The sequence below is a fragment of the Heterodontus francisci genome, chromosome 3, assembly GCF_036365525.1.
Source record: "Heterodontus francisci isolate sHetFra1 chromosome 3, sHetFra1.hap1, whole genome shotgun sequence".
NCBI lineage: Eukaryota > Metazoa > Chordata > Chondrichthyes > Heterodontiformes > Heterodontidae > Heterodontus > Heterodontus francisci.
The window spans coordinates 122,633,066-122,657,858 of record NC_090373.1 but is presented as its reverse complement, the minus strand read 5'-3'; positions in this window follow the sequence as shown (position 1 = coordinate 122,657,858).

Genomic DNA, 24,793 nt, shown 5'->3' with positions numbered 1-24,793 from the left:
GTTAAAAAAAGAGCTTGAACTGCTCTCTTGTGTTTTAATCAACTCTGTCTTCTATTCTATCATGAAACCCCCTGTGGACGACATGGTAATCATTAGGAAAAATGTAATCAGGCAAATGCTTGGCAGCCAGAAAATTTTGAAGGGCTAAATTAATTTTTTTTCTGTTTTGGAGTTGGGCAGACTGTCGTTTACATGTCCAGAAGCATAATTTATCTGTCCACGTGCATCCGATTATCGGTTGTCTGAAAAAAACTAAAGCAAAGTATTTTAATTTTTGCTGCAAAATACTAACACTGTCTGGAATTGTTCCCCTCTTCCATCCTCCCTGTTCATAGTCAGTGGGGAAGACATCACCTACAGTCTCCAAAGAAATAGTAAATTTGAATACAAATTTTTCTGGTTAATTCTCTTGAAGGCCTGCTGTGTGAAGGCACAGAAGATCCCAGGTTTCATTCCTGATTGATGCTTTGCTAGCCGACCTCAGCCGGGGCAGTCGATGAGGACCTACAATTGACCTCAGTGTCCCGAGGCTAAGGAAGGGGCGAGGGGGTGGGGGGAGATTAAACAAGGATTTCTATTGCGGATTGCTATCGAGTCAGCCTTATTGGGAAGTGTATGGTGTAAGGTAAGGACAGGATCAAGCTGAGTTATGATACCTCCGTGTCCAAACTTCGTGAAGAATACCCATAATAATGAGTTAACAAAGATTGTTAGTGCCCTGTGGTTTGGCATCTCAACAGGGATAATGGCTTCAGGAGAAGAGATTGCAAAAAAAATCTTTCTCACACTCGCAACTAATCAGGCCGTCTATTTGTTATATGAGAAGACACTATTTTTCCCTTTAGATATTTCTTACAGTGAGAGAAAGACTTGCATTTATATAGCACCTTTCATGACCTGAGAATATCCCAAAGCAGTTTACAGCCAATGAAGTACTTTTGAAATGTAGTCACTGTTGTAATGTGGGACACACGGCACCAAATTTAAACACAGCAAACTCCCACAAACAGCAAAGTAATAATGAGCAGATTATTTTAAGTGATGTTTATTGATGGATATATATTGGTCAGGACACCAGGGAGAAGGCTCCTGCTCTTCTTCGAAATAGTGACACGGGATATTTTATATTCAAATGAAAAGGCAGATGAGACCTTGGTTTAACATCTCATCCAAATGTTCAATAGTGCAGCACTCCCTCAGTACTGCACTGGAGTGTCTGCCTAGATTTTGTGCTCAAGTCTCTAAAGTGGGAGTTGAACCCTACAACCTGTCAACCCAGAGTAAGAGTGCATCCAACTGAACCACCACTGCACTTTATGGTGTCATATAGAAGCTGAAGCAATTGTGCTATATTCTTCATTTACATGCTGGAGGAATTCAATTCCAATTTGTTGGAAGCTGCTATAGTCTAAAAGTCTTCCAAATCCCACTGCAACTTCTTCACTATCATTTCATTCCAGAGGTGAGGTGACAGTGACTGCCCTGGACATCAAGGCAGCCTTTGACTGAGTGTGGCATTGAGGAACCCTAGCAAGATTGAAATCAATGGGAATGAGAGGGAAAGCTCCCCATTGACTGGAGTCATACCCAGCACAAAGGAAGGTAGTTGTGGTTGTTGGAGACCAAGCATCTCAGCCGCAGGACATCGTTGCAGGAGTTCCTCAAGGCCCAACCATCTTCAGCGGCTTCGTCAATGATGCTCCCTCCAGGTCAGGGTTCACTGATGCAGTGTTCAATTGCATTCACAACTCCTCCGATAATGAACCAAATCCAGACGACATGGGCTGCATAGATAGAGTGGGGCAATGGGACTCACTGGATTGCTCGAGAGAAAGCCAGCATGGATTCAATGCACCAGATCTACACTGTTATGAGTCTATGGTCAGAATTTTACGGGGCCATTTTGAACAGGTTCTGAGGCAGAGTGAGTGGAGGGAGCTGCATAAAATCAAAACGGAAGACATTGATCTGAAGTCTAAGGTCTTCACATCATTTCCGCATTTTACTGACGGCAGCTGACATGGAGGGCAGACTTTGCACATCAATGCGGCACTTAACTGACCAATTGACTGCAATTATGCAACAAATTTTGAATTTTACTAATGGTGAATGGGAACCACAGGGCTTCAGAGCCTCCCCTGGTTAAAGAAGGCAGAAGGAAGCGGGAGGTCATGGTTGCAGCTACTATCGAGAGAACCAGCACGCCGTTTCAAGGAGGGTGGAGCAGCGCAGGCACTGACAGCCGAAGGCAGGAGTGGGGAACAGGTGCCAGTACTGCAGGGGCATGCTGCCAGGGTGCCATTGGGGCAGTGGCATGTGTTGAAAAGAAACAAGTGAGGAAAAGGGTGGGTAGGATGTCCAGCTAGAAGGTCTTGCACTAAGACAGAGACCACCATGGGCCTCATCCACCTATGCTTCAGGGGTCCTGTTGAGAAGAAGGAGTGTTAGAGGGGGAGGGAGGTCCAGCAGAAGGACATCCACAACCTCAGGGTCAACAAGGGGGCCAGCCTCGGGGTGGGGCACCAGAGAAGGGCACATGAACTGCCTCCTGCGCACAGAAGAGGCTTCCTTTCTAAGCGGGTCTACCAGCCAAGGCTCAATGACCTCCAGATGTCCAAACGGCAGTGTCAACAAAGACTGTGCCTCTCCAGGGAGGCCATCACTGAGCTGTGTGCCATGGTCTAGGATGAGCTGAGACCCATGGCAGTTGGTAGATAGCCAATGCCAGTGGCACTGAAATCCACCATGGCATTGAACTTCCACACCTCTGAATCTTTCCATGGATCCACTGGAGATATGAGTGGGAGCTCATTGTCTGTGGTACATTAGTGTGTCAAGAGGGTGACTAATGCACTGTTCAAGAGGGCTGCAACTGTGCGCTACCAGACCGACCCTCACAGTCAAGCAAAGAGGTCCATGGAGTTTGGAGCCATTACTAAATTTCCCCAGGCCCTGGGTGTGATTGATTGCACATAAGTGGCCATCAAGGCTTCCACAGACCAGCCAGTGGAAGGGCTTCCACTTATTCAATGTGCAACTGGTCTGTGAGCACCGCATAAGGGTCCTTCAAGTCTGTGCATAGTTCCCGGGAAGCAGCTATGATGTCTTCATACTTTGGCTGTCCCAGGCGTCACAGCTTTTCTGCCTACCCACCCCCCACCCCACCCCGTGCACCTTCAGGGATCAATACTTGGAGATAAGGACTACCCACTGAGGCCATGGATACTTAAGCCTGTGAGGAACCCACGCACAGATGCAGAGGAGTGGTACAACAACTGCTGCAAGATAATCCGAGCAACCATTGAGCAGGCTATTTGTCTCCTGAAGATGTAATTCAGCTGCCTAGATTGATCCGTATACCCCAGCGAGTTCTCACATATCATGGTGGTCTGCTGTGCACTGCACAAGCTGGCGCTGCAAAAAGGGAAGTTGTCGAACAATGAGAATCTCATGGATCGCAATGCCTCCTCCGACTATGAGGATGTGGAGGAGGCTGTTGACCAGGTGATGCAAGGACCACAGGAAAGACACAATGAAATACATGTAAGGGAGGTTCCGAATGCGCTTATACATTGACATTTCTTATCACCCTTACTACCTTGTTGGAACAATGCCAATAAAGCCTTACCTTTATGCAGCCCTACTGTCGTATCCTTCATTTTGCACTCCATTGCCCAGCACCCTAGTCCGCATCGCTCATTGGCAAGGATGAAGCATTGACCGCACATGGCTGAGTCCATCGCTTCTGGCCCACTGAGGCAGCCAGGCTGTAAATGAAGTCCTAAAAGATAGCAAGAATTGGAAGGAGATGTAGCACCAATACATCAACTCTTTATTACGTGGCACAACAAACACGAGGCTTAAAATTGACATACTCTGTTCACCTGTGATCCCCAATTGCAGTTAGGTGCTCTTCTTAAATTTCTTATGCGTGCTATCAGCTGAGGTGGAGGCAGGCTGCCCTATAGTGTGGGATAACCTTGGCAGCCATCCTCTGGCTACCTGAGGCCTGGAGAGCTCTGGCATGTTGCAGGGCTCCTGCACAGGTGTAGGTTCCTTCTCTGTCAATGCCGCTACTTGAGGCGCTGGTGTCATTGACAGAGGGACCTGAGTCCACACCAAGAGCCCCCCACAGTTGCAGAAGGTAGCTGCTCCTCCTCCCTTGCAAGGCATACTTGTATCTCCTCACTGATCTGAGAAGCACGAGGACCTGGTAGAAATTCCATAATCCTTGTCCCCCTCTCGCCTTTCCACTGCTCATGGATGAGGTGATGGCATGCAGGTTTGCACACATCTCCAATATCCACTGAGTGGTCTGCTGGATCAGGCACGCCATGAAAGTTGCCAATCTCTCCACGGAGGAAGCTTTGCACGCACACATTAGAAACATGGTAGCACTTATGACCAGGAGACAATCCTCTATCGTCCATTCATGTGTGTACATTGCCTTTGGCTGCTCCATCAGATGTTCCCTCACCTCTCACTAGAGCTGCAGCAATTGTCGTGTTTCTGATGACTCCAGCAGCAGGTTATCAGCCTGGGGCTCAACAACATCCTGGCTACTGACAGTCCTCCAACTAGCAGTGGCCTCGGCTGTCATAGCCTCCGTCAGCTGCTCAGGCACGTCTGTGCTGCGCTCACCAGGTTGTGTGCCTGATTTTATGCACGGACACCCACTGACATGAGAATGTCTGTGCTGGTGGATGGTACGGGGGACTGATGTGATGGTGCACCCTCTGAGGATCCTTCCTCCTCCTCAGAGGTGGACACCTGGCCCTTGGTCCCTCCAGCTCTGGTGGACACTATGCCTTGTGTGTGCCAAATGAACCCTTGTGCCCCTGCACTCGGCCACTCACTCCCTTGCGTTGACACGCCTGCTTTGCCATCAGCGATGGAGCGGCAGTGCTTCTGCCCTGCCAGTTCCAAGCCTTCTCCTCCGTGAGGCTCAGGATGGACAAATATGGCACCCCTCCACCTAGCTTGGCCCTTTCCTTTGTGTTATGGGTTCTCTTCTCCTGCAAGCACAAAGCTATTAGTTTCCCCAAAGAGACAAGCACAATGCCCATGCTGCTGGCAGCCAAGTGGTCCATGATGGGGGCACATGACTGCCTCCTGCATGTGGTGGCTCTCGAGGGAGCTTGTGGGGTCAGCAATGACAGACAGGTAATGCAGCCATGCCTCTGGCAGCATATACTACTTCATACCCCATTGCCAACTTCTAGGTGGTAACTCCCTCTACAACAAACTCACCCTGTCGCATTGCCACATGCAATCCCCAAAGGGAAACGAGGTAAGGAGTACTCACCTTGGCAGAACGAATAAGGTCATTGACACACTTGCGGCACTGGAGCCAGGTTCTGGGGGATGACCCCACAGCTGATGGCCTCCTCTGCAATCTCAGTCCAGGTTGCTTGGTTAGGTGGTACAGTCTCCCTCTCTCATCCCTGGGGAAGAGGACCTCCTGTCTTGCACGTAGCCTGGAGGAGAGCCTGAAGGGAGACATCACTGAACCATGGGGCCACGTGTGGGGTTTTCGATCTGCCATTGTGGATGCAGGTTTCTGTTCAATTTTCTGATTTCTGGGCAGACAGTCTCCATTAGTTGGCAGGCACTCAGTAGGACCTGACAGTCAGTCTGTAGAACCTGGAAGGCAGTCTGTAGGACCTGGGAGGCAGTCAACACAGAATGCAGGGCTGGCAACCCTTTAAATATGGCACCAGCCACCAGGCACGGCATCAGCAGGTACCACCTCTGCTGCCTCACTTCCCACCTCTGCACTGTGAGTGGACGGCCCCTCGGCTCCCCAGTGTTAATTGGCCAGCCGCCGTAAGATTGCGTGTGGCTAGACGCTCAACGCCTGTCGTCGGGTCCTGCAGCCTAGCCGCAAAATTCAGCCCTATGACTCTATAACATTCAGGCTTGGGCTGATAAATGGCAAGTAACATTCATGCCAGACAAGTGCCAAACAATGACCATCTCCAACAACAGAAAATCTAACCATCTCCCTTTGACGTTCAATGGCATTACCATCACTGAATCCCCCACCATCAACATCCTGGGGGTTACCCTTGATCAGAAGCTTAACTGGACCAGCCACATAAATACTGTGGCTACAAGAGCAGGTCAGAGGCTGGGAATTCTGTGTCAAGTAAGTCACCTCCTGACTTCCAAAAGCCTATCTACTTGCTACAAGGTACAAGTCAGGAGTGTGATGGAATACTCTCCACTTGCCTGGATGAGTACAACTCCAACAACACTCAGGAAGCTCAACAACATTGAGGACAAAGCAACCCTCTTGATTGGCACCCCATCCATAATTTTAAACCTTCACACCCTCCATCACCAACACACCTTGGCTGCAGTGTGTACCACCTACAAGATGCACTGCAGCAACTCACCAAGCATTCTTCAATAGCACCTCCCAAACCTGCAACCTCTACCACCTAAAAAAGAACAAGTGCAACAGGTGCATGGGAACACCACCACCTCCAAGTTCCTCTCCAAGTTGCACGACATCTTGACTTGGAAAGATATCACCATTATTCATCGTCACTGGGTCAAAATCCTGGAACTCCCTCCCTAACAGCACTGTAGTTGTACCTACACCATATAGACTGCAGTGGTTTAAGAAGGTGTCTCAGCACCGCTTTCTCAAGGGCAATTAGGGATGGGCAATTAATGCTGGGCTTACCAGTAATTCCCACATCCCATGAATGAACAAAAAAAACTCCTGCAGGCATTCGACCCAAGCGTTCCAAGCACTCTACAGAATACAACCAGCTCGGTTTTGAATTTTACACTTATTTTAAAAACAGTCAACAGATTAGATTAGATTAGAGATACAGCACTGAAACAGGCCCTTCGGCCCACCGAGTCTGTGCCGACCATCAACCACCCATTTATACTAATCCTACACTAATCCCATATTCCTACCACATCCCCACCTGTCCCTATATTTCCCTACCACCTACCTATACTAGTGACAATTTATAATGGCCAATTTACCTACCAACCTGCAAGTCTTTTGGCTTGTGGGAGGAAACCGGAGCACCCAGAGAAAACCCACGCAGACACATGGAGAACTTGCAAACTCCACACAGGCAGTACCCTGGAATTTCTGTAAAAGTTCCTGCCAATAATTTGAACTCCCCAGAGAAATTGCAGAGATGGCTTTCACGCAATTCTTCAGGGTTTCTACCAATTTCCCATCGAAAGAGATAAAAAAAGTCGAAATTTCAGGCATAAGTCTTTTAAAATTTGGAGATTAGATACCTAATAGTGGGATAATGGTATGTATTAGTCCCTGTCCATGTAGCGCAGCCTGGTCTCCAACTTAAGTATAGCTGGTAGATCACAATGTTCTTTCCAAAGTGCAGCCTCTGAAAGTAAATGGTATTTGTTAACACTCAAAAGAGGATCAGGAAGAATTCTCATATCATTCATGTATAATATATTAATGGTAAGCTACAATTGAACTCGATGGTTTGTGATTACACAATAATATGTGAAGTAGTAAATTTTGCTGTTATACCTGCACACTTGTCTTTTAGGTTATTTTGGTATGTATCAAAAGCACTAAGCAGATTGTTCCTCGGCTTTCTTAGAATCTTGTCACATCATGCACAGTTGATTAACTGATTTCTGCATAATAAAGATGTCAATGGTGTCGAAGCCAATGAATACTATCAATTTCACTGCTCCGAGCAACTCAGTGGCAATTGCAAATCACATATGTAACTCACGCTGATTCTCGATATAGGCGATTGAGAACTCTTCTGTTGTGCCAAAATGTCCCCAGGCACATGACTTCAGAATAAATAAAATACTTTTTTCCTTAGTAGTTATTTTCTTTGGAAAGGATTCCGACTCATCCTAATTCTTATGTTATGTTATGCAGCTGCTTTAAGAATGGCTACTGCCAAACCAATACTCCATTAACAACTTTTATTACAATTAGAACCAAAAGGCTGTTGGTGATAGCACATGCTATTTAACCTTAGTTCAACAGGGCCTCAACACTGCCTGTCTGCAAAACAATAACCTGTGACACAAATAATAACTTAATTGTAGGACTACCCTTCTCACTTAATTGTTAAACAAATTGTTTATGTGGGTGGTAACAATGACCATTTTTGATTTACTAACAGCTCCCAGAACAAATAAATCATAACATTTCCCATACTTGAAATGCTCTCTGAATTTTTATTCCCAATGCTACTACAAGGGTGATCTGAATTCAACTGCCTTGAAGTTTTCAATGCCAGCTTCTTAAACAGTGATTATAGGTTTGAGTCCTTGGCCCTCAGGCTTTCTGCTTCTCAGTCTGACAGCCAGAATTGGAATAAGCAGTCCCTGTTTTTTTTTCCAGCAGCAATATTCATAAATATTAAGGAAATTAGGAATGCCATTGGTGGAAGGGTGCCAGAGGGCTACTGGCCCATTGGTGAACTGCTGAACACTATGTTGTAAAGCTCATTTACATCAATTTTTCAATCAACATCTATTTTTGGTGCTCTTCCACTGCTGTAAAGCTAATTTTGGGCGCTAATGGAAGGATAGTGATCACAACTGCGCGTTTTTTAAATTCATTCATGGAATGTGGGCGTCGCTGGCCAGCCCAGCATTTATTACCCATCCCTAATTGCCCTTGAGAAGGTGGTGGTGAGCTGCCTTCTTGAACCACTACAGTCCATGTGAGGTAGGTACACCCACAGTGCTGTTAGGAAGGGAGTTCCAGGATTTTGACCCAGCGACAGTGAAGAAATGGCGATATAATTCCAAGTCAGGATGGTGTGTGACTTGGAGGGGAACTTGCAGCTGGTGGTGTTCCCATGCATTTGCTGCCCTTGTCCTTCTAGTTGGTGGAGGTCGTGGGTTTGGAAGATGCTGTCTAAGGAGCCTTGGTGCGTTGCTGCAGTGCATCTTGTAGATGGTACACACTGCTGCCACTGTACGTCAGTGGTGGAGGGAGTGAATGTTTGTAGATGGGGTGCCAATCAAGCGGCTGCTTTGTCCTGGATGGTGTCAAGCTTTTTGAGTGCTGTTGAAGCTGCACCCATCCAGGCAAGTGGAGAGTATTCCATCACACTCCTGACTTGTGCCTTGTACATGGTGGACAGGCTTTGGGGAGTCAGGAGGTGAGTTACTCGCCGCGTGAATGCTGCAGAAGCGTTTCAACTAATAGTGCATTCTTACCACAAGGGCTACATATCTGACTTGATCAATCAAGTGATGAGTTGCATCTTACTGTAAGGAAAATACCGTTGTCAAATCATTGGTACAAATGGGGATAGCTTTTGCAAAAAGCTGTCCATGTTTCCTGAAAAATCTATTTTAATGTTTATTGCCTTAGATATATTGGCCTGGAATTTCCTGTGTAGGCGTAATCGGCAAGTGAAACTAAAATTTTTCGCGTGTTGTTACATCCATTTTGCCAACGGCAATTTACCTCAAAAAGTCCTGCTACTCTCATTGGCAGACACTGAAGGTAAAAGATGGCGGAAATCAGTGTAAACAATCGGGGCATTAACAAAGTATGGAACTCATACCGTATATTTTTTAAGTATGAAAATTAATGTTTGAAACTCTCTAAGCATCATCCATGCACATTCGGCACAGCATGATTAACATGCAATCGTGAAAGCTTTCCAATTTTTAGTGTAACTCATATTGATACATAAATAAAAACAGAAAATACAGCGATAGTTTCAGTGAAGATAATTTAACAATATTGCTTAAAACATCACCATAAATCTGCAGAAATACGACTTTGTTTCCTGCTTCATCTGAAATGTTGCACATAATTTTGCATCTGTTTTTAATCAGAGAAGTTGCCGGAGTTGAGGGCGATGGCTGATGGAGCCATGATAATAAGCTAGAATGCGTCCGAGTACAGGACTCCATAAATAGAAAAGATTGAAGAAATTTGGGCTTAGCGTACGTCTGTATTCCGTTTCAATTTCTTCAATCTTATATACCGGAGATTAGCTTGCACGTCTTTGGATGCAAATTCACAGGAAATTTCGACCCATTATTTCCTCTATTTTTGCATTAGACACTGTAGATGAAATAATAGCTTTTTACCTTCTAAAACAGCGATGGTAACTTTCGTTCTTGGGTTTATGATTGTTATACGTACTGAATACAGGAACAGTTGTGATAGTTTGAAAGCAGTAGTGACAAAGATGCCTATTATTTAATATTGTTGGCAATGTTTCCAATTTGGAGCAGTACATTTGTAATTCCCATTGCTCTGTCAGCCTTTGTTATGTTTGACAGCGAGTTCTGGGTGACAGTCTGCATTTTTGACTGTGAAACCATTGGATGTTTTTTCAGGCCCCACCCCCAAACCTAGAGCAGCCGATATTGGAGGAAATACCAGGAGTGAGACGCAATATGAAGCTGTGTTTATTTTAGGAGTGATTCATATAAAAATAAGTGACTCACTCCAGATGCGTGAGGTTTGATAATATTCCTAATACTTTAGTTTTGCTGACTGGTTGAATTGTCTCTGAAACAACAGGCCATTTATTACCAAGAGGGGTTTGAGTAGGATGATGGGATTTACTCGAACGAACCTCAGACTAAATTCAGTGTAATTAGGTCAAATTATAAACTGTCACTCTGTTGTCACAAATTATTTCAGCAACACAACTATATGTCTATTAAGTATTCATGCAGTTCTATTACCAGAACTATCACCACAGAAAATCTGAATGTCACGTTTATTTAGTTATTTTTCCAGCTGTTACAGTCGATTCTCTCCACATTACAGTCTATTCACAACACAAAGTGAAACAGGTCGCTTACTTAGAAAATGTATCGACAGTTGTGACAGGCACAGAAACACATCTTATTCAGACAGTTAATTAAAGAATTCAGCCATGGAAACACATTTTACAGCTTTGTAACATTCCTGCTACAGCAAATAAATCACTTAGACTGCTCGGGCAACACGTCTCGGTATCGGAGGCCGCAGAATCTCTAAAGCCTCTCCAGCTAACTCCCCTGGACAACCCGTAACAGTTCTATTAAAATATATTTGCAAACGTTTCACTCGAGTACAGTAACGGAAAGCTCCGTCCTAGGAGAAACTTAGTATCATCTTGAGTCCTGAACATTGGCAACATAATTAAGTGATAACATTGCTGAGATCCCTTAAAAGCCTCATCCCAAACTGGTGACGCTATTTTGCTTCCCCGCACGACAGCAAACAGTGCTATTTTAGGACACGATGGTACTGCCGTGGAATTTCTGCTCTGATTTTTAATTCCCGAACAGATTGAATGCTATTATTGATAACTCTGAATCAGTCTAGGCATCCCAATATTACAGTAAGAGAAAGGCTTCAAGAAATCTCAGCTTGCTGACTGTGAAAATTGCAATTAAAATAGAGTTTGTTCTCATTGCAAACTAGCGTAAGAACGCAAGTTTGGTTACTCTGAACTTTTCCTAAATCTGATCAACTTTATCTTAAACATGGTGGTTCAGGTACTGCTGACTGTTTATCCCACCGTGTATCTTTTGGCTGTACCATAGGAACGCGAGGAGGCCATTTAGCACTTCGAGCCTGTTCCCCCACTCAATGAGATCATGGCTGATTAACATTCAACTCCATACGCCCTATATCCCTTAATACCTTTAGTTTAGTTTAGAGATACAGCACAGAAACAGGCCCTTCTGCCCACCGAGTCTGTGCCGACCATCAACCACCCATTTATACTAATCCTACACTAATCCCATATTCCTACCACATCTCCACCTGTCCCTATATTTCCCTACCACCTATACTAGGGGCAATTTATAATGGCCAATTTACCTATCAACCTGCAAGTCTTTGGCTTGTGGGAGGAAACCGGAGCACCCGGAGGGAACCCACGCAGACACAGGGAGAACTTTCAAACTCCACACAGGCAGTACCCAGAATTGAACCTGGGTCGCTGGAGCTGTGAGGCTGCGGTGCTAACCACTGCGCCACTGTGCCACCTTTGATGAACAAAAATCTATCAATCTTAGAATTAAAATTAATAATTGATCTGGAATCAATGCCATTTGCGTGTGTTGAAGTGTTTCTTAATTTTACTCCTGACAGGTCTGCTATAATTTTTGCATCATGCCCCTGGGTAAACAGTATCTGCTGGTGCCCAGAGTGGACAGACAGAGTGGGCAAACAGAGTGCATCATAAACAGAGAGTAAAAGTTGGGAATTTGGTGAGAGTGAAACTCTGTTAAGTAGAGGTGAGCAGTCTCAATCTGAAATTTAGTTTAACATTTTGAGTTGAACTGAGAATTTTTTTTTTAATTCTGGAAAAGAAACTGTAGGTTAGTTAACAGAAACTGCCTGTCAGTGGCAGTTAACAGCCAATCAGTTGTAAGTGATCGGGGATAAAAACTGTGAGCAGGAAGCTGAGTGAGCACTTGCAACTTGAGTATGGCTCAAAAAGGTGTGTAAAGGTAAATAGTTATCTGCTGGGGCACAGAATTGTTGTAACTGCATTGCATTGTAAACAGTGTAAAAGTGGGAATTTGGTGAGAGTGGGAATTTGGTACAGTAGAGCAAGGAGGTGCTGCTTTTTGCATCCAATACTTGTACTGGTTTGTGAAGTTTATGGCAATAAGACTTTTGAAAAATTTCCAGTGTTTTAGTCCTTTTTTAATTTTTTTAGTGTGATGTGGGCGTCAATGGCTAGGCCAACATTTATTGCCCATCCCTAATTGGCCTTGAACTGAGTGGCTTGTTAGGCCATTTCGGGGTATTTAAGAGGCAACCACATTGCTGTGGGTCTAGAGTCACATGTGGGCCAGACCAGGTAAAGACAGCCAATTTCCTTCCCTAAAGGACATTAGTGATTTTTTTCTACAACAATTGAAAAGTTGCCATTAGACTAACATTTAAATCAAGATTTATTAATTGAATTCAAATTTCACCATCTGTCATGGTGGGATTTGAACCCATGTGCCCAGAGCATTAGCCTGGGCGCTGGATTACTAGCCCAATGACATTACCACTGTGCCACCACCTCCCCAGTAACTTAGAGCAAGTTAGTGTGTAGAAAAAGAAAAAAACCCCTTAAAACAAACGAAAGAGTAGATGTAATTAAAATAAATAATCTAAACTAAGTTATGCCAGAACAGATTGTGTGTCTGGACTGCAGAATGTGGGAGTTTGTGGACAACGAGACTGTCCTGAGTGAACACATCTGCAGCAGGTGTCACTGTCTCAAATCTCTCCAGCTCAGAGTCATTGAGCTGGAATGCTAGTTAGAGATACTCTGCCACATAAGGGAGGGGGAGAAATAACTGGGCAGGTTGCTCCAGACCTTGGTCACACCTTGTAGAGAGAGGCAGGGTCAAAACAGGATTGGTGTAACCATTAGTGTACAGATTAAGAGGAATCCAGGTGAAATAGAGAACAAGGATCCACAGAAGCTGATCCTATCCATCAGGTACAATGCACTGCTAGCTATGAGAATAAGGCTAAAGCCTGTCAGAAGGAAAGCTACTATGCAGACAATCAAACCTTGAAGCGGAAGGCTGTCCAAAGGGGGAGGGAGAGAGGAGGAGGAGGAGGAGTAGAAGTGTTATGTTGTAGTGGTAGGGGATTCAATAATTAGAGGGATGGATAGACCCTTTGTAAGCAGGATTGAGTCCCACATGGTAAGTTGCCTTTCTGGTGCTGGGATGAGGAACACCTTGAAAAGACACTGGAGAGGAAGGGAAAGGTCCCTTCATTGTCCTTCATGTTCGGATCAACAACATAGGGAAGAGTAGGCAAGAGATTCTGTTTGCAGAGGAGCAGGAACTATAAGCTAAATTAAAGAACTGGACCTCTAGGGATATAATCTCTGGAGTATTATCCATGCCATGTGCAAATTGGCGAAGGGATAAGGAGATTAGGAAGGTGAACATGTTGCTGAAGGAGTGGTGTAGGAAAGAGGGGTTCAATTTCATGGGACACTGGCAACAGTACTGGGAAAGGGAGGAATTGTGCTGTTGGGACGGGTTCTACCCGAATTGTGCTGGGTCCAAGGTCTTAGCAGAAAGGATAAATAGGGAGGTCATGAGGACTTTAAACTAGTTAATGGGGAGGGTTCAGATGGAAAAAGTAATCTAATTAATAGTTCAAAAACAAACGAAAGTGAACAGAGCAGAGCAATAGTCTGATTTTGTGCCTTAGGCACTACAGATAAAGGAAAAACAAAAAGATGTAATTAAATCAGGAGCGAGAAATAAGAAACGTGTGAGTAAAACATTAGAGCAGGACTGGTTAGGGTGTGTAGCCCAAATAAGGATCTTTATACAAACATACAGAGTATAAGGAACAAATTGAATGAATTGCAGTGAAATTTCAACTTGGAGGGTATGACATGGTAGCCAATACTGAAACATAGCTGCAAGACAGTCAGGACTGGGAACTAAATATACCAAGTTATCAGGTAAGGAGGAAAGAGAGGGAAAATGGTAGAGGGACTGGAGTAGCCTTAGTGATTCAGGATGAAATCACTTTAATGATGAGAGGATATAACAAGAGCTAAACAGGGAATAGAGAATTTTTGTCTGGAATTAAGAAATAGAAAAGGAGTTACGTTGTAGAGAGTGTTGTTTAGGTGTCTTGGTAGCAGCTGTGAAGTGGTAGAAAGTTTAAGTGCAGAGATTAGACAAGCAAGTAGTAAAGGCAAAGTGGTTTTAATAGAACCATAGAAAAAGTACGGCACAGAGGAGGCCATTCAGCCCATCGTATCTGTGCTGGCCAAAAAAAATAGACGCCCAATCTAATCCCACCTTCCAGCACCTGGTCCATAGATCTGCAGGTTATAGATATTCAGGTGCAGGTCCAGGTACCTTTTAAAAGAATTGAGAGTTTCTGCCTCCACCACCATTCCTGGCAGTGAATTCCAGACACCCACCACCCTCTGGGTGAAAAGGTCTCTCTTCATGTCCCCTCTAATCCTTCTACTAATCACCTTAAATCTGTATCCCTTGGTAACTGACCTCCCCGCCAGGGGATGCAGGTCCTTCCTGTCCACTCTATCTAGGCCCCTCATAATTTTATACACCCCTGAGCCTCCTCAGAAAACAACCCTAGCCGATACAATCTTTCTACATATCTGCAACTTTCAAGCCCTGGCAGCATTCTTGTAAATCTCCTCTGGACTCTCTCCAGAGCAGTTATGTCCTTCCTGTAATGTGGTGACCAGAACTGTACACAATACTCCAGCTGTGGCCGAACCAGCGTTTTATACAGTTCCAGCATCACATCCCTGCTTTTGAACGCTATACCTCGGCCACCACTCTATCTACCTGTCCACCTGTCCTGCCACCTTCAGGGACCCGTGGACATTCACTCCAAGGTCTCTCACTTCTTCTACCCCTCAATATCCTCCCGTTTATTGTATATTCCCTCACTTTATTTACCCTCCCCAATTGCAATACCTTACACTTCTCTGGATTGAATTCCATTTGCCACTTTTCTGCTTACTCAACCAAATGATTGATATCATTTTGGAGTCCACGGCTTTCCTCCTCAGTATTAACTACATGGTCAATTTTTGTGTCGTCAGCAAATTTCCCAATCACTGCCACATTTAAGTCCAAATCATTAACATACAATATATATATACACAAACAGCAAGGGACCCAATACTGAGCCCTGTGGAATGCCACTGGAAACAACTTTCCATTCACAAAAACATCCGTCGATTACTACCCTCTAATGGGCGATTTTAACTTTCATTGGCATAGGCAGACTAGCACATGAAAAAAAGGCAGTGTATTTCTTCATTGTGTGCAGGATAGTTTTCTGCAACAATGCATCCGAGAACCAACAAGGCGACAGGCCATGTTAAATGTGGTAATGAGTAATGAGCCAGCTTTAGTTAACAGCCTAACAGTACGTGAACATTTATCTAATAGCAATCATATGATCAAATTCAACATAGTTTTTGAAAGGGAGAAACACAAAACAGCTACAAAGATTCTAGATATAGGTAAGGCTGACTTTAATGTGATGCGATAGAGTATACACAGTAAACTGGGCAAATCAGTTAATGGGCAAGATGATAGAAGATCAGTGAGTGGTGTTGGAAAGAAAGATATTTACGTGGCAGGGGAGAAAACATGATCAGTGGCCTTTGGTCCTGTTCCAGGTAGATTTTGAATAAAATGGCTGTAATCAATTCCAAAGCTTCAGGCCAGGGAGTGCATAACACCGTTTGGGTGGTGGTGAAGAATAAGGAAGGAGGTGCACCTGTTGACCGTACCTTCTTCATTAAAAAAATCCTCATTGATTGCTGTGGATTTCAAGCTGCAGACATGTTCTGCCTGCAGGACTTCCCCAACAGTGGATATTTCAGCGTAACATTCAAAAACATGGCAGGATGCATCAAGTTTCTGAAGGTGTTCAAGGAGAAGAGAAACCAGGCGTCGCTGTTGATCCTCACAGTGGAGCTGCTCTTCACGCTGCTGTCACAACGCGGCCAGTTGATGACAATTCACCTCTATAACTCCCATGTTCCTGTCGTGGTTGTACTCACCTTCCTTGCCAGGTGCGTCGAGGTGGTCGGCAGCAGCACTGATGTCAAGAACCCGTTTGGGTTTTGGACCAGCAAGCGGCAGGTCAAGGTGACCTTGAAGGTTGATGCCAATGGAGCCATCATCCATCCTCCCTCAAGCTTCGCTATCGGGGGAAGTCGAGGCTTCTTGGTCTATGCTGGGCAGCCCAGGGTTTGTCGCACCTGTGGCAAATCTGGTCACGTGGCAGCTAAATGCAGCACAGTCGTCTGCAAGAACTGCAAGAAGGAAGGCCATCAGACCAAGGACTGTAAGCAGAGTAAGTGCTGAAACCTGTGCGGTAAGGCAGGCCACCTCTACAAAACCTGCCCCAAACGCTGCCTCAGTTATGCTCAAGGGGCAAGGTCAAAGGAAAGGCCGGGAGCAGAAATGCTGAATGTGTCTGGTGCTGGGAAGGAGACAAACGACCCTCTCCACAGCGAGGAAAGTCTACCTGAGAAAGAGAATGAATGGGAGGCAGCTGCAAACAGCAACCCAACACCTACCCCGTGCTCGGAAACCCCTCCTCTACAGACAGAATCAATGGAAGAGGAGGCAGCAGATGGACAGACTGGTCAGTGGCAAGTGGGACAAAGGAAAACCACAAAGAAAAAACCTCCAAAAAAGGAACAGGCCACCGTCCAAACCAGTGGCAAGAGGAGGCTACCGTCTGAGACAGACTACAGCAGCTGCTCCTCATTGGATGAGGAAGGGCCCGAACAACGGCACCTGCAAAAGAAGCGGCAGAACTCAAAGGAGCTGGAAGATAAAGCCCCCCAGCTCCGGGGCACTGGAAGCTGAGATAAGCCCAGCGCACCCCAAACCCAACTTGCCGAACCCAGCGACATGCCCAGCGCACCCCATCTCTGGGACCCAAGAGCAAAGAAGCGTCTGGCGCACTCCAGCTCCGGGAAGCCGGGAGCAGTGATGTCTTCGAGAGGAACAGAGGGGAAGGACACCTACAACAGAGGACAACCCAAGCCTTGCTGCCTACAAGACCCCCCTGATGTCACCCCAGCGGAACAAACCACCCATGAGTAACCAGGGGGAGTTTCTGAGCCCAACGAATGTGAAACAGCTTGTGTACACTATGGGTATGCAGGAACATACCCAAGGACTAGTGCTAGCAAGGACAACTGGTGTGGGAAACAACAACTAACTTTAAAATGGGTAAAATGATTGCTTTGATTAATGTGCGTAGCATTAAATCCACTACGCGATGTGTTTCAACCTTGGATTACCTCGCCAAGGTCAAAGCCGACCTACTGTTTCTGCAGGAGTGTGGAATACCACACCTCAGCACCTACAGGCAATGGTCGCGAAGATGGTCCCACGGGCCATCGATCTGGTCAGGGGGTAATGATTCCCGTTCCTCCGGCCTTTGTATCCTGCTGCGGGGAGGCAACCTCACCATCTCCGAAGTTAAGGAGGTGGTAGGCGGCCACATCCTCGTAGCAGATGTAATGTACAACATTTCTCCGTTTCGGTTGATCAACATGTATGCCCTGGTTCAATGCAGCGAGTGGCTGACCGTCTTCCAGCAGCTCCCACTGCTGCTGGCAACATCCAGACCGGTCATTCTAGGCGGTAACTTCAACTGCATCATTAACGCAGCTGGACGATCCAGCAGGGATGGCAGAAAACTGGACGCTAGATCCAGATTCCTGATGGAAACAGTAAAAGATGCCAAGCTGCACAACGTTTTCAGAAACCCTGCAGACAGAGTGCAGCGTAGATACACCTGATCAAGACTGGACAGGTCTGCCCGATCCAGGATTGACTTCCTCTTTGTGTCCCGTGCTTTCATGGTCAGATCCACCGACGTCAAGCCGGTGTTCTTCTCAGACCACTGCCTCTTACTGGCCAACTGTCACATACAGGAAGACCAGTGGGTTGGCAGGGGGACATGGAAGCTCAATGCTACACTGCTAACCCCAGAGAACGTAGAGAAACTCAAAAGGGATTACAAAGGTTGGAGAACCGTGAAACCCCTCTTAGAATCTCCGGTGCACTGGTGGGAAGTGATCACGGAGAACATCAAGAGGTTCTTTATCTTCAAAGGTGTTCAGAGGGCGAGAGAGAGACAGAGGGAAATGTCCCGACTCCAGAAAAGAATGCAGAATCTGGTCCTGCAGATTAGGGGTCGAGGTCACCTCCAAGAGGTGAAGAGCCAGCAGGCTTCGCTCTTTGCCACGGAGGCCTCCAAGATAATCTTTTGGTCCAGAGTCCGCTCTGTTGAGCAGGATGAGATGTGTTCACATTACTTCTTCCAAAAGGTACACAGAGAGAGCTCTGTTATCAGCAGCCTGAAGGAAGGGGATGGCTCGGTAACGTCTTCGCAGTCCGACATACTAAGGATCAGCAAATCCTTTTATGCTGGGCTGTACGACATGAAGCCCACTGACATAACGGCCTCCCAGTCCTTCCTGTCATCTATCACAGAGGTCTTAGATGACAGCATGAGAGAGTATACGAGAGTGTGCTTCTGGCCGGCAGCATGTCAGAATCCATGAGGAAAGGCATCATCACCCTCATCTACAAGCAGAAGGGGGAGAGGGCGGAAGTCAAAAATTGGCGGCCCATCTCACTGCTTTATGTTGACTACAAGATTCTGTCTAAAATCATCGCCAGTCAGGTCAAGTCTGCTCTGGAGTTGGTGATTCACCCTGACCAGACCTGCACTGAACCCGGCAGGAAGATCTCTGATAGTCTTGCGCTACTCAGGGATACGATTCCCTCTGTATGGGACAGGAGGGTGGACACCTGCCTCATCAGCTTGGACCAGGAGAAGGTTTTTGACAGGATATCACACACCTACATGATGGATGTGCTTTCCAAAATGGGGTATGGGGAGGGAATCCGCAAATGGATCCAACTGCTCTACACAAACATCAGTAGTGCAGTCTCAATCAACGGGTGGGAATCAGAACGTTTCCCGATCCAATCTGGGGTCAGACAGGGCTGTCCTCTCTCCCCTGACTTGTTTCTTTGCTGTATTGAACCCTTTTCTGAGTCCATTAGGAAGGATGCGGGCATTAGAGAGGTGACAATCCCAGGCAGCAGAGGCATTCAGATAAAAGCCTCCCTGTACATGAATGACATCGCCATCTTCTGCTGGGATCCGCTGTCCGTTCTTAGACTGATGAGCATCTGTGACCAGTTCGAACTGGCCTCGGGAGCCAAAGTAAACCATGGCAAGAGTGAGGCCATGTTCTTTGGGACCTGGGCCGACCAATCCTTTGTCCCCTTCACCATCAGGTCAGACTACCTGAAGATGCTAGGGATATGGTTCAGAAGGGCTGGGGCGTGCGCCAAAACCTGGAAGGAGCGAGTAGCCAGAGTACACCATAAACTGAGCATGTGGGTGCAGCGATCTCTCTCCATTGTTGTTAAGAACCTGGTCATCAGGTGCGAGGCACTCACATTGTTGCTGTATGTGGCGCAGGTCTGGCTCATACCCCACTCCTGCACTGTGGCAGTCACCCAAGCCATTTTCCGCTTTATCTGGTGATTCAAAATGGACTGGGTCTGGAGGGATACGATGTTCAACCTCTGGATAAGGGTGCGAAAAATGTACCCAATGTTGCCCTCATCCTGATGACCACCTTTGTATGCGGCTGCATCAAGCTGTGCATAGAGCCCCAGTACGCAAACATCAAGTGTCACTATGTGCTGAGGTTCTATCTGTCCCCGGTGTTGCGAAGGATGGGTCTGGTCACATTGCCGCGGAACACTCCATCCAGCTGGACCATGCCGTATCACCTATCCTTCGTGGGAAAGTTTCTGCGGGAAAACACCTTTGACCACCAATCCATCAGGCAGTGGTCTGCACAGAATGTCCTCAAGGCCCTACGGGAAAAGGAGATGGTGGATCCTGTTGGATGGTTCCTCGAGCAGACTGCCAAGGCCATTTGGCAGAATGCCTCATTCCCAGAACTTTCAAACAAGCACCAAGACATAGCTTGGCTGGGCCCTCCCCATCAGATCCTTCCTGCCCTCCCAAAGTCTCACCCCCACCGCATGCTGCCCTCAAGGTGGCTGTGGTGGGGAAGAGACAGTTGCCCACCTCCTTCTGGAATGTGTCTCAGCAAAGCAGGTGTTGAAAGAGATGCAGTGGTTTTGTTGCGGTTCATCCCGAGCACCAGTAACCTGTCTCTCGATGCAGAAATCAACAAGCACATGGGAAAGGCTTCCACTGCTATGTCCAGACTGGCCAAGAGGGTGTGGGAAAATGGCGCACTGACACGGAACACAAAAGTCTGCGTGTATCAAGCCTGTGTCCTCAGTACCTTGCTCTACGGCAGCGAGGCCTAGACAACGTATGTCAGCCAAGAGCGACGTCTCAATTCATTCCATCTTCGCTGGCTCCGGAGAATCCTTGGCATCAGGTGACAGGACTGTATCTCCAACACCGGATTCCTCAAGGCGCCCAACATCCCCAGCTTATACACCCTACTGAGTCAGCTGCGCTTGAGATGGCTTGGCCATGTGAGCCGCGTGGAAGATGGCAGGATCCCCAAGGACACATTGTACAGCGAGCTCGCCACTGGTATCAGACCCAGCGGCCGTCCATGTCTCCGCTTTAAAGACGTGTGCAAACACGACATGAAGTCCTGTGACATTGATCACAAGTCGTGGGAGTCAGTTGCCAGCGATTGCCAGAGCTGGCGGGCAGCCATAAAGGCGGAGCTAAAGTGTGGCGAGTCGAAGAGACTTAGCAGTTGGCAGGAAAAAAGACAGAAGCGCAAGGGGAGAGCCAACTGCGAAACAGCCCTGACAACCAATTTTATCTGCAGCACCTGTGGAAGAGCCTGTCACTCTAGAATTGGCCTTTATAGCCACTCCAGGCGCTGCTCCACAAACCATTGACCACCTCCAGGCGCTTACCCATTGTCTCCCAAGACAAGGAGATCAAAGAAGAAGAAGAAGAAGATCCCGAGCAGCTCTGTAATACAGGAGTCTGTGCTCTAAGGGCTGTTCCCAGGGACACACACCGAGATAAACATCAACTGCTGCTGGAGGTCCATCAATTCGGTGAAAGACGCTCTTTGGTCTGCCCGAAACTTGCTGGTCTTCCAGTGCTGAGTTGTTCACGACCGAGTGTTGCAGACTGGCGCATTCCAAGGTCCAGGACTACATGCTGAGGGATGCACTGAAGCTTGGGGCAGCCGCTGCAAAGGCTGAAAGGGGAAAGACCACTGTGTAAGGTCCTCCCACCATAGTGAACTGAGGGGCTGGACCCATGGGAAACCCTTTGGGCTGTATGCACCAAATATGGGTTTGCTGTAAAATGTACATGGCATACAAAATGGGATGGAAGGGTTGTGAGTCAACTCACTCCTGTATTGAAGAAAACTGATTTCCTCTGCACTTTTTGGAATGTCAACTAGGTGCTGTTTTGAACTGTTCTGTAATGTATTTTTTTACAGAATTTTATGAAAAAAGTATATTTTTGGAAAAAAATGGCCACTGTGTATTGAAGGAATGTGACCTCCATTGTACTTTTTTATGAATAAAGTATATTTTTGAAAAAATTACTTCTTTGTAAGGTTCTCCTGCCCTAATATACCGAGGGGTTGCAACCCTTGTAAAACTCCTCAGGCTGAATGCACCAGCACAACAAAATGTTTTTGCTATGTAATACAAATGTACATTGTACATAAAATGGAATGGCAAGAGTTGTGAGGCACCCTGTGCTGGATTTTAAAGCCCTTCCGCCGTTGGGAACGTTGACGGAGGGGCAATGAAGATTCGTGCGGCGGAGGCCTGCCACTATCCCCAGCAGCGACAGGTCCCGTGCTGATCTCAGCAGCGGTGCTGAGGCCATGTGGCAGCTGCCCAGCCGCTCGTCGACGGGACCTCCATTTCAATATGTCACTGACCTGAAACGTTAACTCTGCTTCTCTCTCCTCAGATGCTGCCAGACCTGCTGAGTATTTCCAGCATTTTCTGTTTTTATTGTGTAAACTAACACATACCTGATTTAATGAGGGTTCCATTGCCTCCTTAATCGCTGCACCGATCTTCATTCCGGTGGCCGACAATGCCGCGCCTTCGAATCCCCCTTCGGGGAAATGTGGTGTGACACCTGTGGGAAAGGAGGGGGAGGATTTTTTTCTCTGTGCAGGAGTGGGGGGGAGTGGGGTAACATCACTGCAGATTGGTCAGGCGGGGGTGATGGGAAAGGGTAAAAAGCAAAGGTTCCGAACCTTGTGGGGGGGTGGTAGGGGAAGGTTAAATTCTTAATAAACAAATTCTGGGAGGGGAAAAGGGCAGGAATGTTTTGAAATGCAATGGGGTGGGGGAGGGGGTGGGGGTGGTGGTGGGAAAGTGCTTGGGAAGGTCATGTAATTGTTTTTTGAGAAACGCTCACTTACCTGGCCCTTTAAATTTTAAATGTTCATTGAGGGTTGTAAGCCCTTTAAAAATGGCGCCGGTGCCTGCGCATTGACACTGGACACCATTGCCTGCGATGGCTCGCCAGCCCCCTCCACATCATCGTGAGGGCAGGCGCCGCGGCCATGCAAATGAGGCGCTGTGAATGCGCGCGGGCCGCATTTTGTTACGTCAGCGGCGGACTCTTGAAATGCCGCCCACATATTCCGTATCAAAGGAATCTGATCACTATTACACTTTCTGAAATGTCAAGTTTGAACTGTTTGTAATGTATTGTTTTACAAATTTGGATGAATAAAGTATATTTTTGGGAAAAAAAGATGTTAATGTGATACAAAACCAGTTTATATTGCTAAGGTTCTATGTGCCAAAAAAGGCAGCCATGGACAACTAAAAAAGTAAGAGACAACATGAAAGTAAAAGAAAAAGCATACAATAATGTAAAAAATAGCATGGAATCTGGCGAGTGGGAAAGATATATAGAGCAGCAAAGTATGACAAAGCAGATATTGAGAGATGCAAAAAGAGAGCATGAAAAGGAACTTGCAACAGATATCAAAATCAGCACAAAAAAACTTTTACAATTGCATTGGGAAAAAATGAGCACCTTGAAAATTGATAACAGTGATGCTATCTAAGTAAATAAGGAAATCGCGGGCATGTTGAATAATTACTTTGCATAGTATTTACAGAGGAAGAGGTCAGCATGCCAGACATCCTAAGTAAACTATTATTTAATCATGGACAGGGACTTAACAAAATTAACATCAACAAATAACAGTAATGGAATAATTAACAGCAATAAAGTATGTCAAAACCTTAGGCCAGGTGATTTCCATCCCAGGGGTTAAAAGAAGTAGGTGAGAACATTGCAGATGCCCTAATTATAATCTTCCAAAGTTCTCTTGATTCGGGAACCATTTTTTTAATTGGAAAATTGCACATGTCACTCTGCTATTTAGGAAAGATGAGAGAGGGACACCAGGGAATTATAGATCAGTTAGTCTAATATCGGTCAGCTGCAAATTAGTAGAGTGTATAATTAAGGGTAGGGTGACTGAACACTTTGAAAATTTTCAGCTGATCAAAAAGAGTCAGCACGGATTTGTAAAAGGAAGGTCATGTCTGACAAATCTGATTACATTTTTAAAGAGGTGACTAATGTAATGTACATGGGAATGTCTATGGCTGTTATTTATATGGACTTCCAGAAGGCATTTGATAAAAGCCCTCATAAGAGACTGTTAGCTAAAGTTAAAGCTCATGGGATTGAAGGCAAATTATTGACCTAGTTAGGTAATTGGCTGAGTGTTAATAAACAGTAGGGATAATGGGCAGGTAGTTTATTTGGCACGATGTAACTGGAGCCTCAACGATTCACTGTATTCATTAACAAATTAAATGATGGGATAGAAAGGCAGATATCCAAATTTGTCGATGACACAAAGATAGGTGGTATTGTAAGCAGTGTAGATGGAAATGTAAAATTACTAAGAGATATTGAGAGATTCATTGAATGGGAAAACTTGTGGCAAATGGATTTCGATGCAGTAAATGTGAGATCATCCACTTTGGACCGAAAAAGAATAGAGGTACTTTCTAAATGGTGAAAACCTGGAAACAATGGAAGTCCAAAGAGACTTGGGGGTCCAGGTGCATGGATAAAATGTCATGAACAGATACAGAAAATAATCAAAACGATGAATGGAATGCTGGCCTTTATATCTAGAGGAATAGAATATAGGGGGTAGGAGTCATGCTTCAGCTATACAAAACCCTGTTTAGACTACGCCTGGAGTACTCTGAGCAGTTCTGAGCACCACAAATTAGGAAGCATATATTGGCCTTA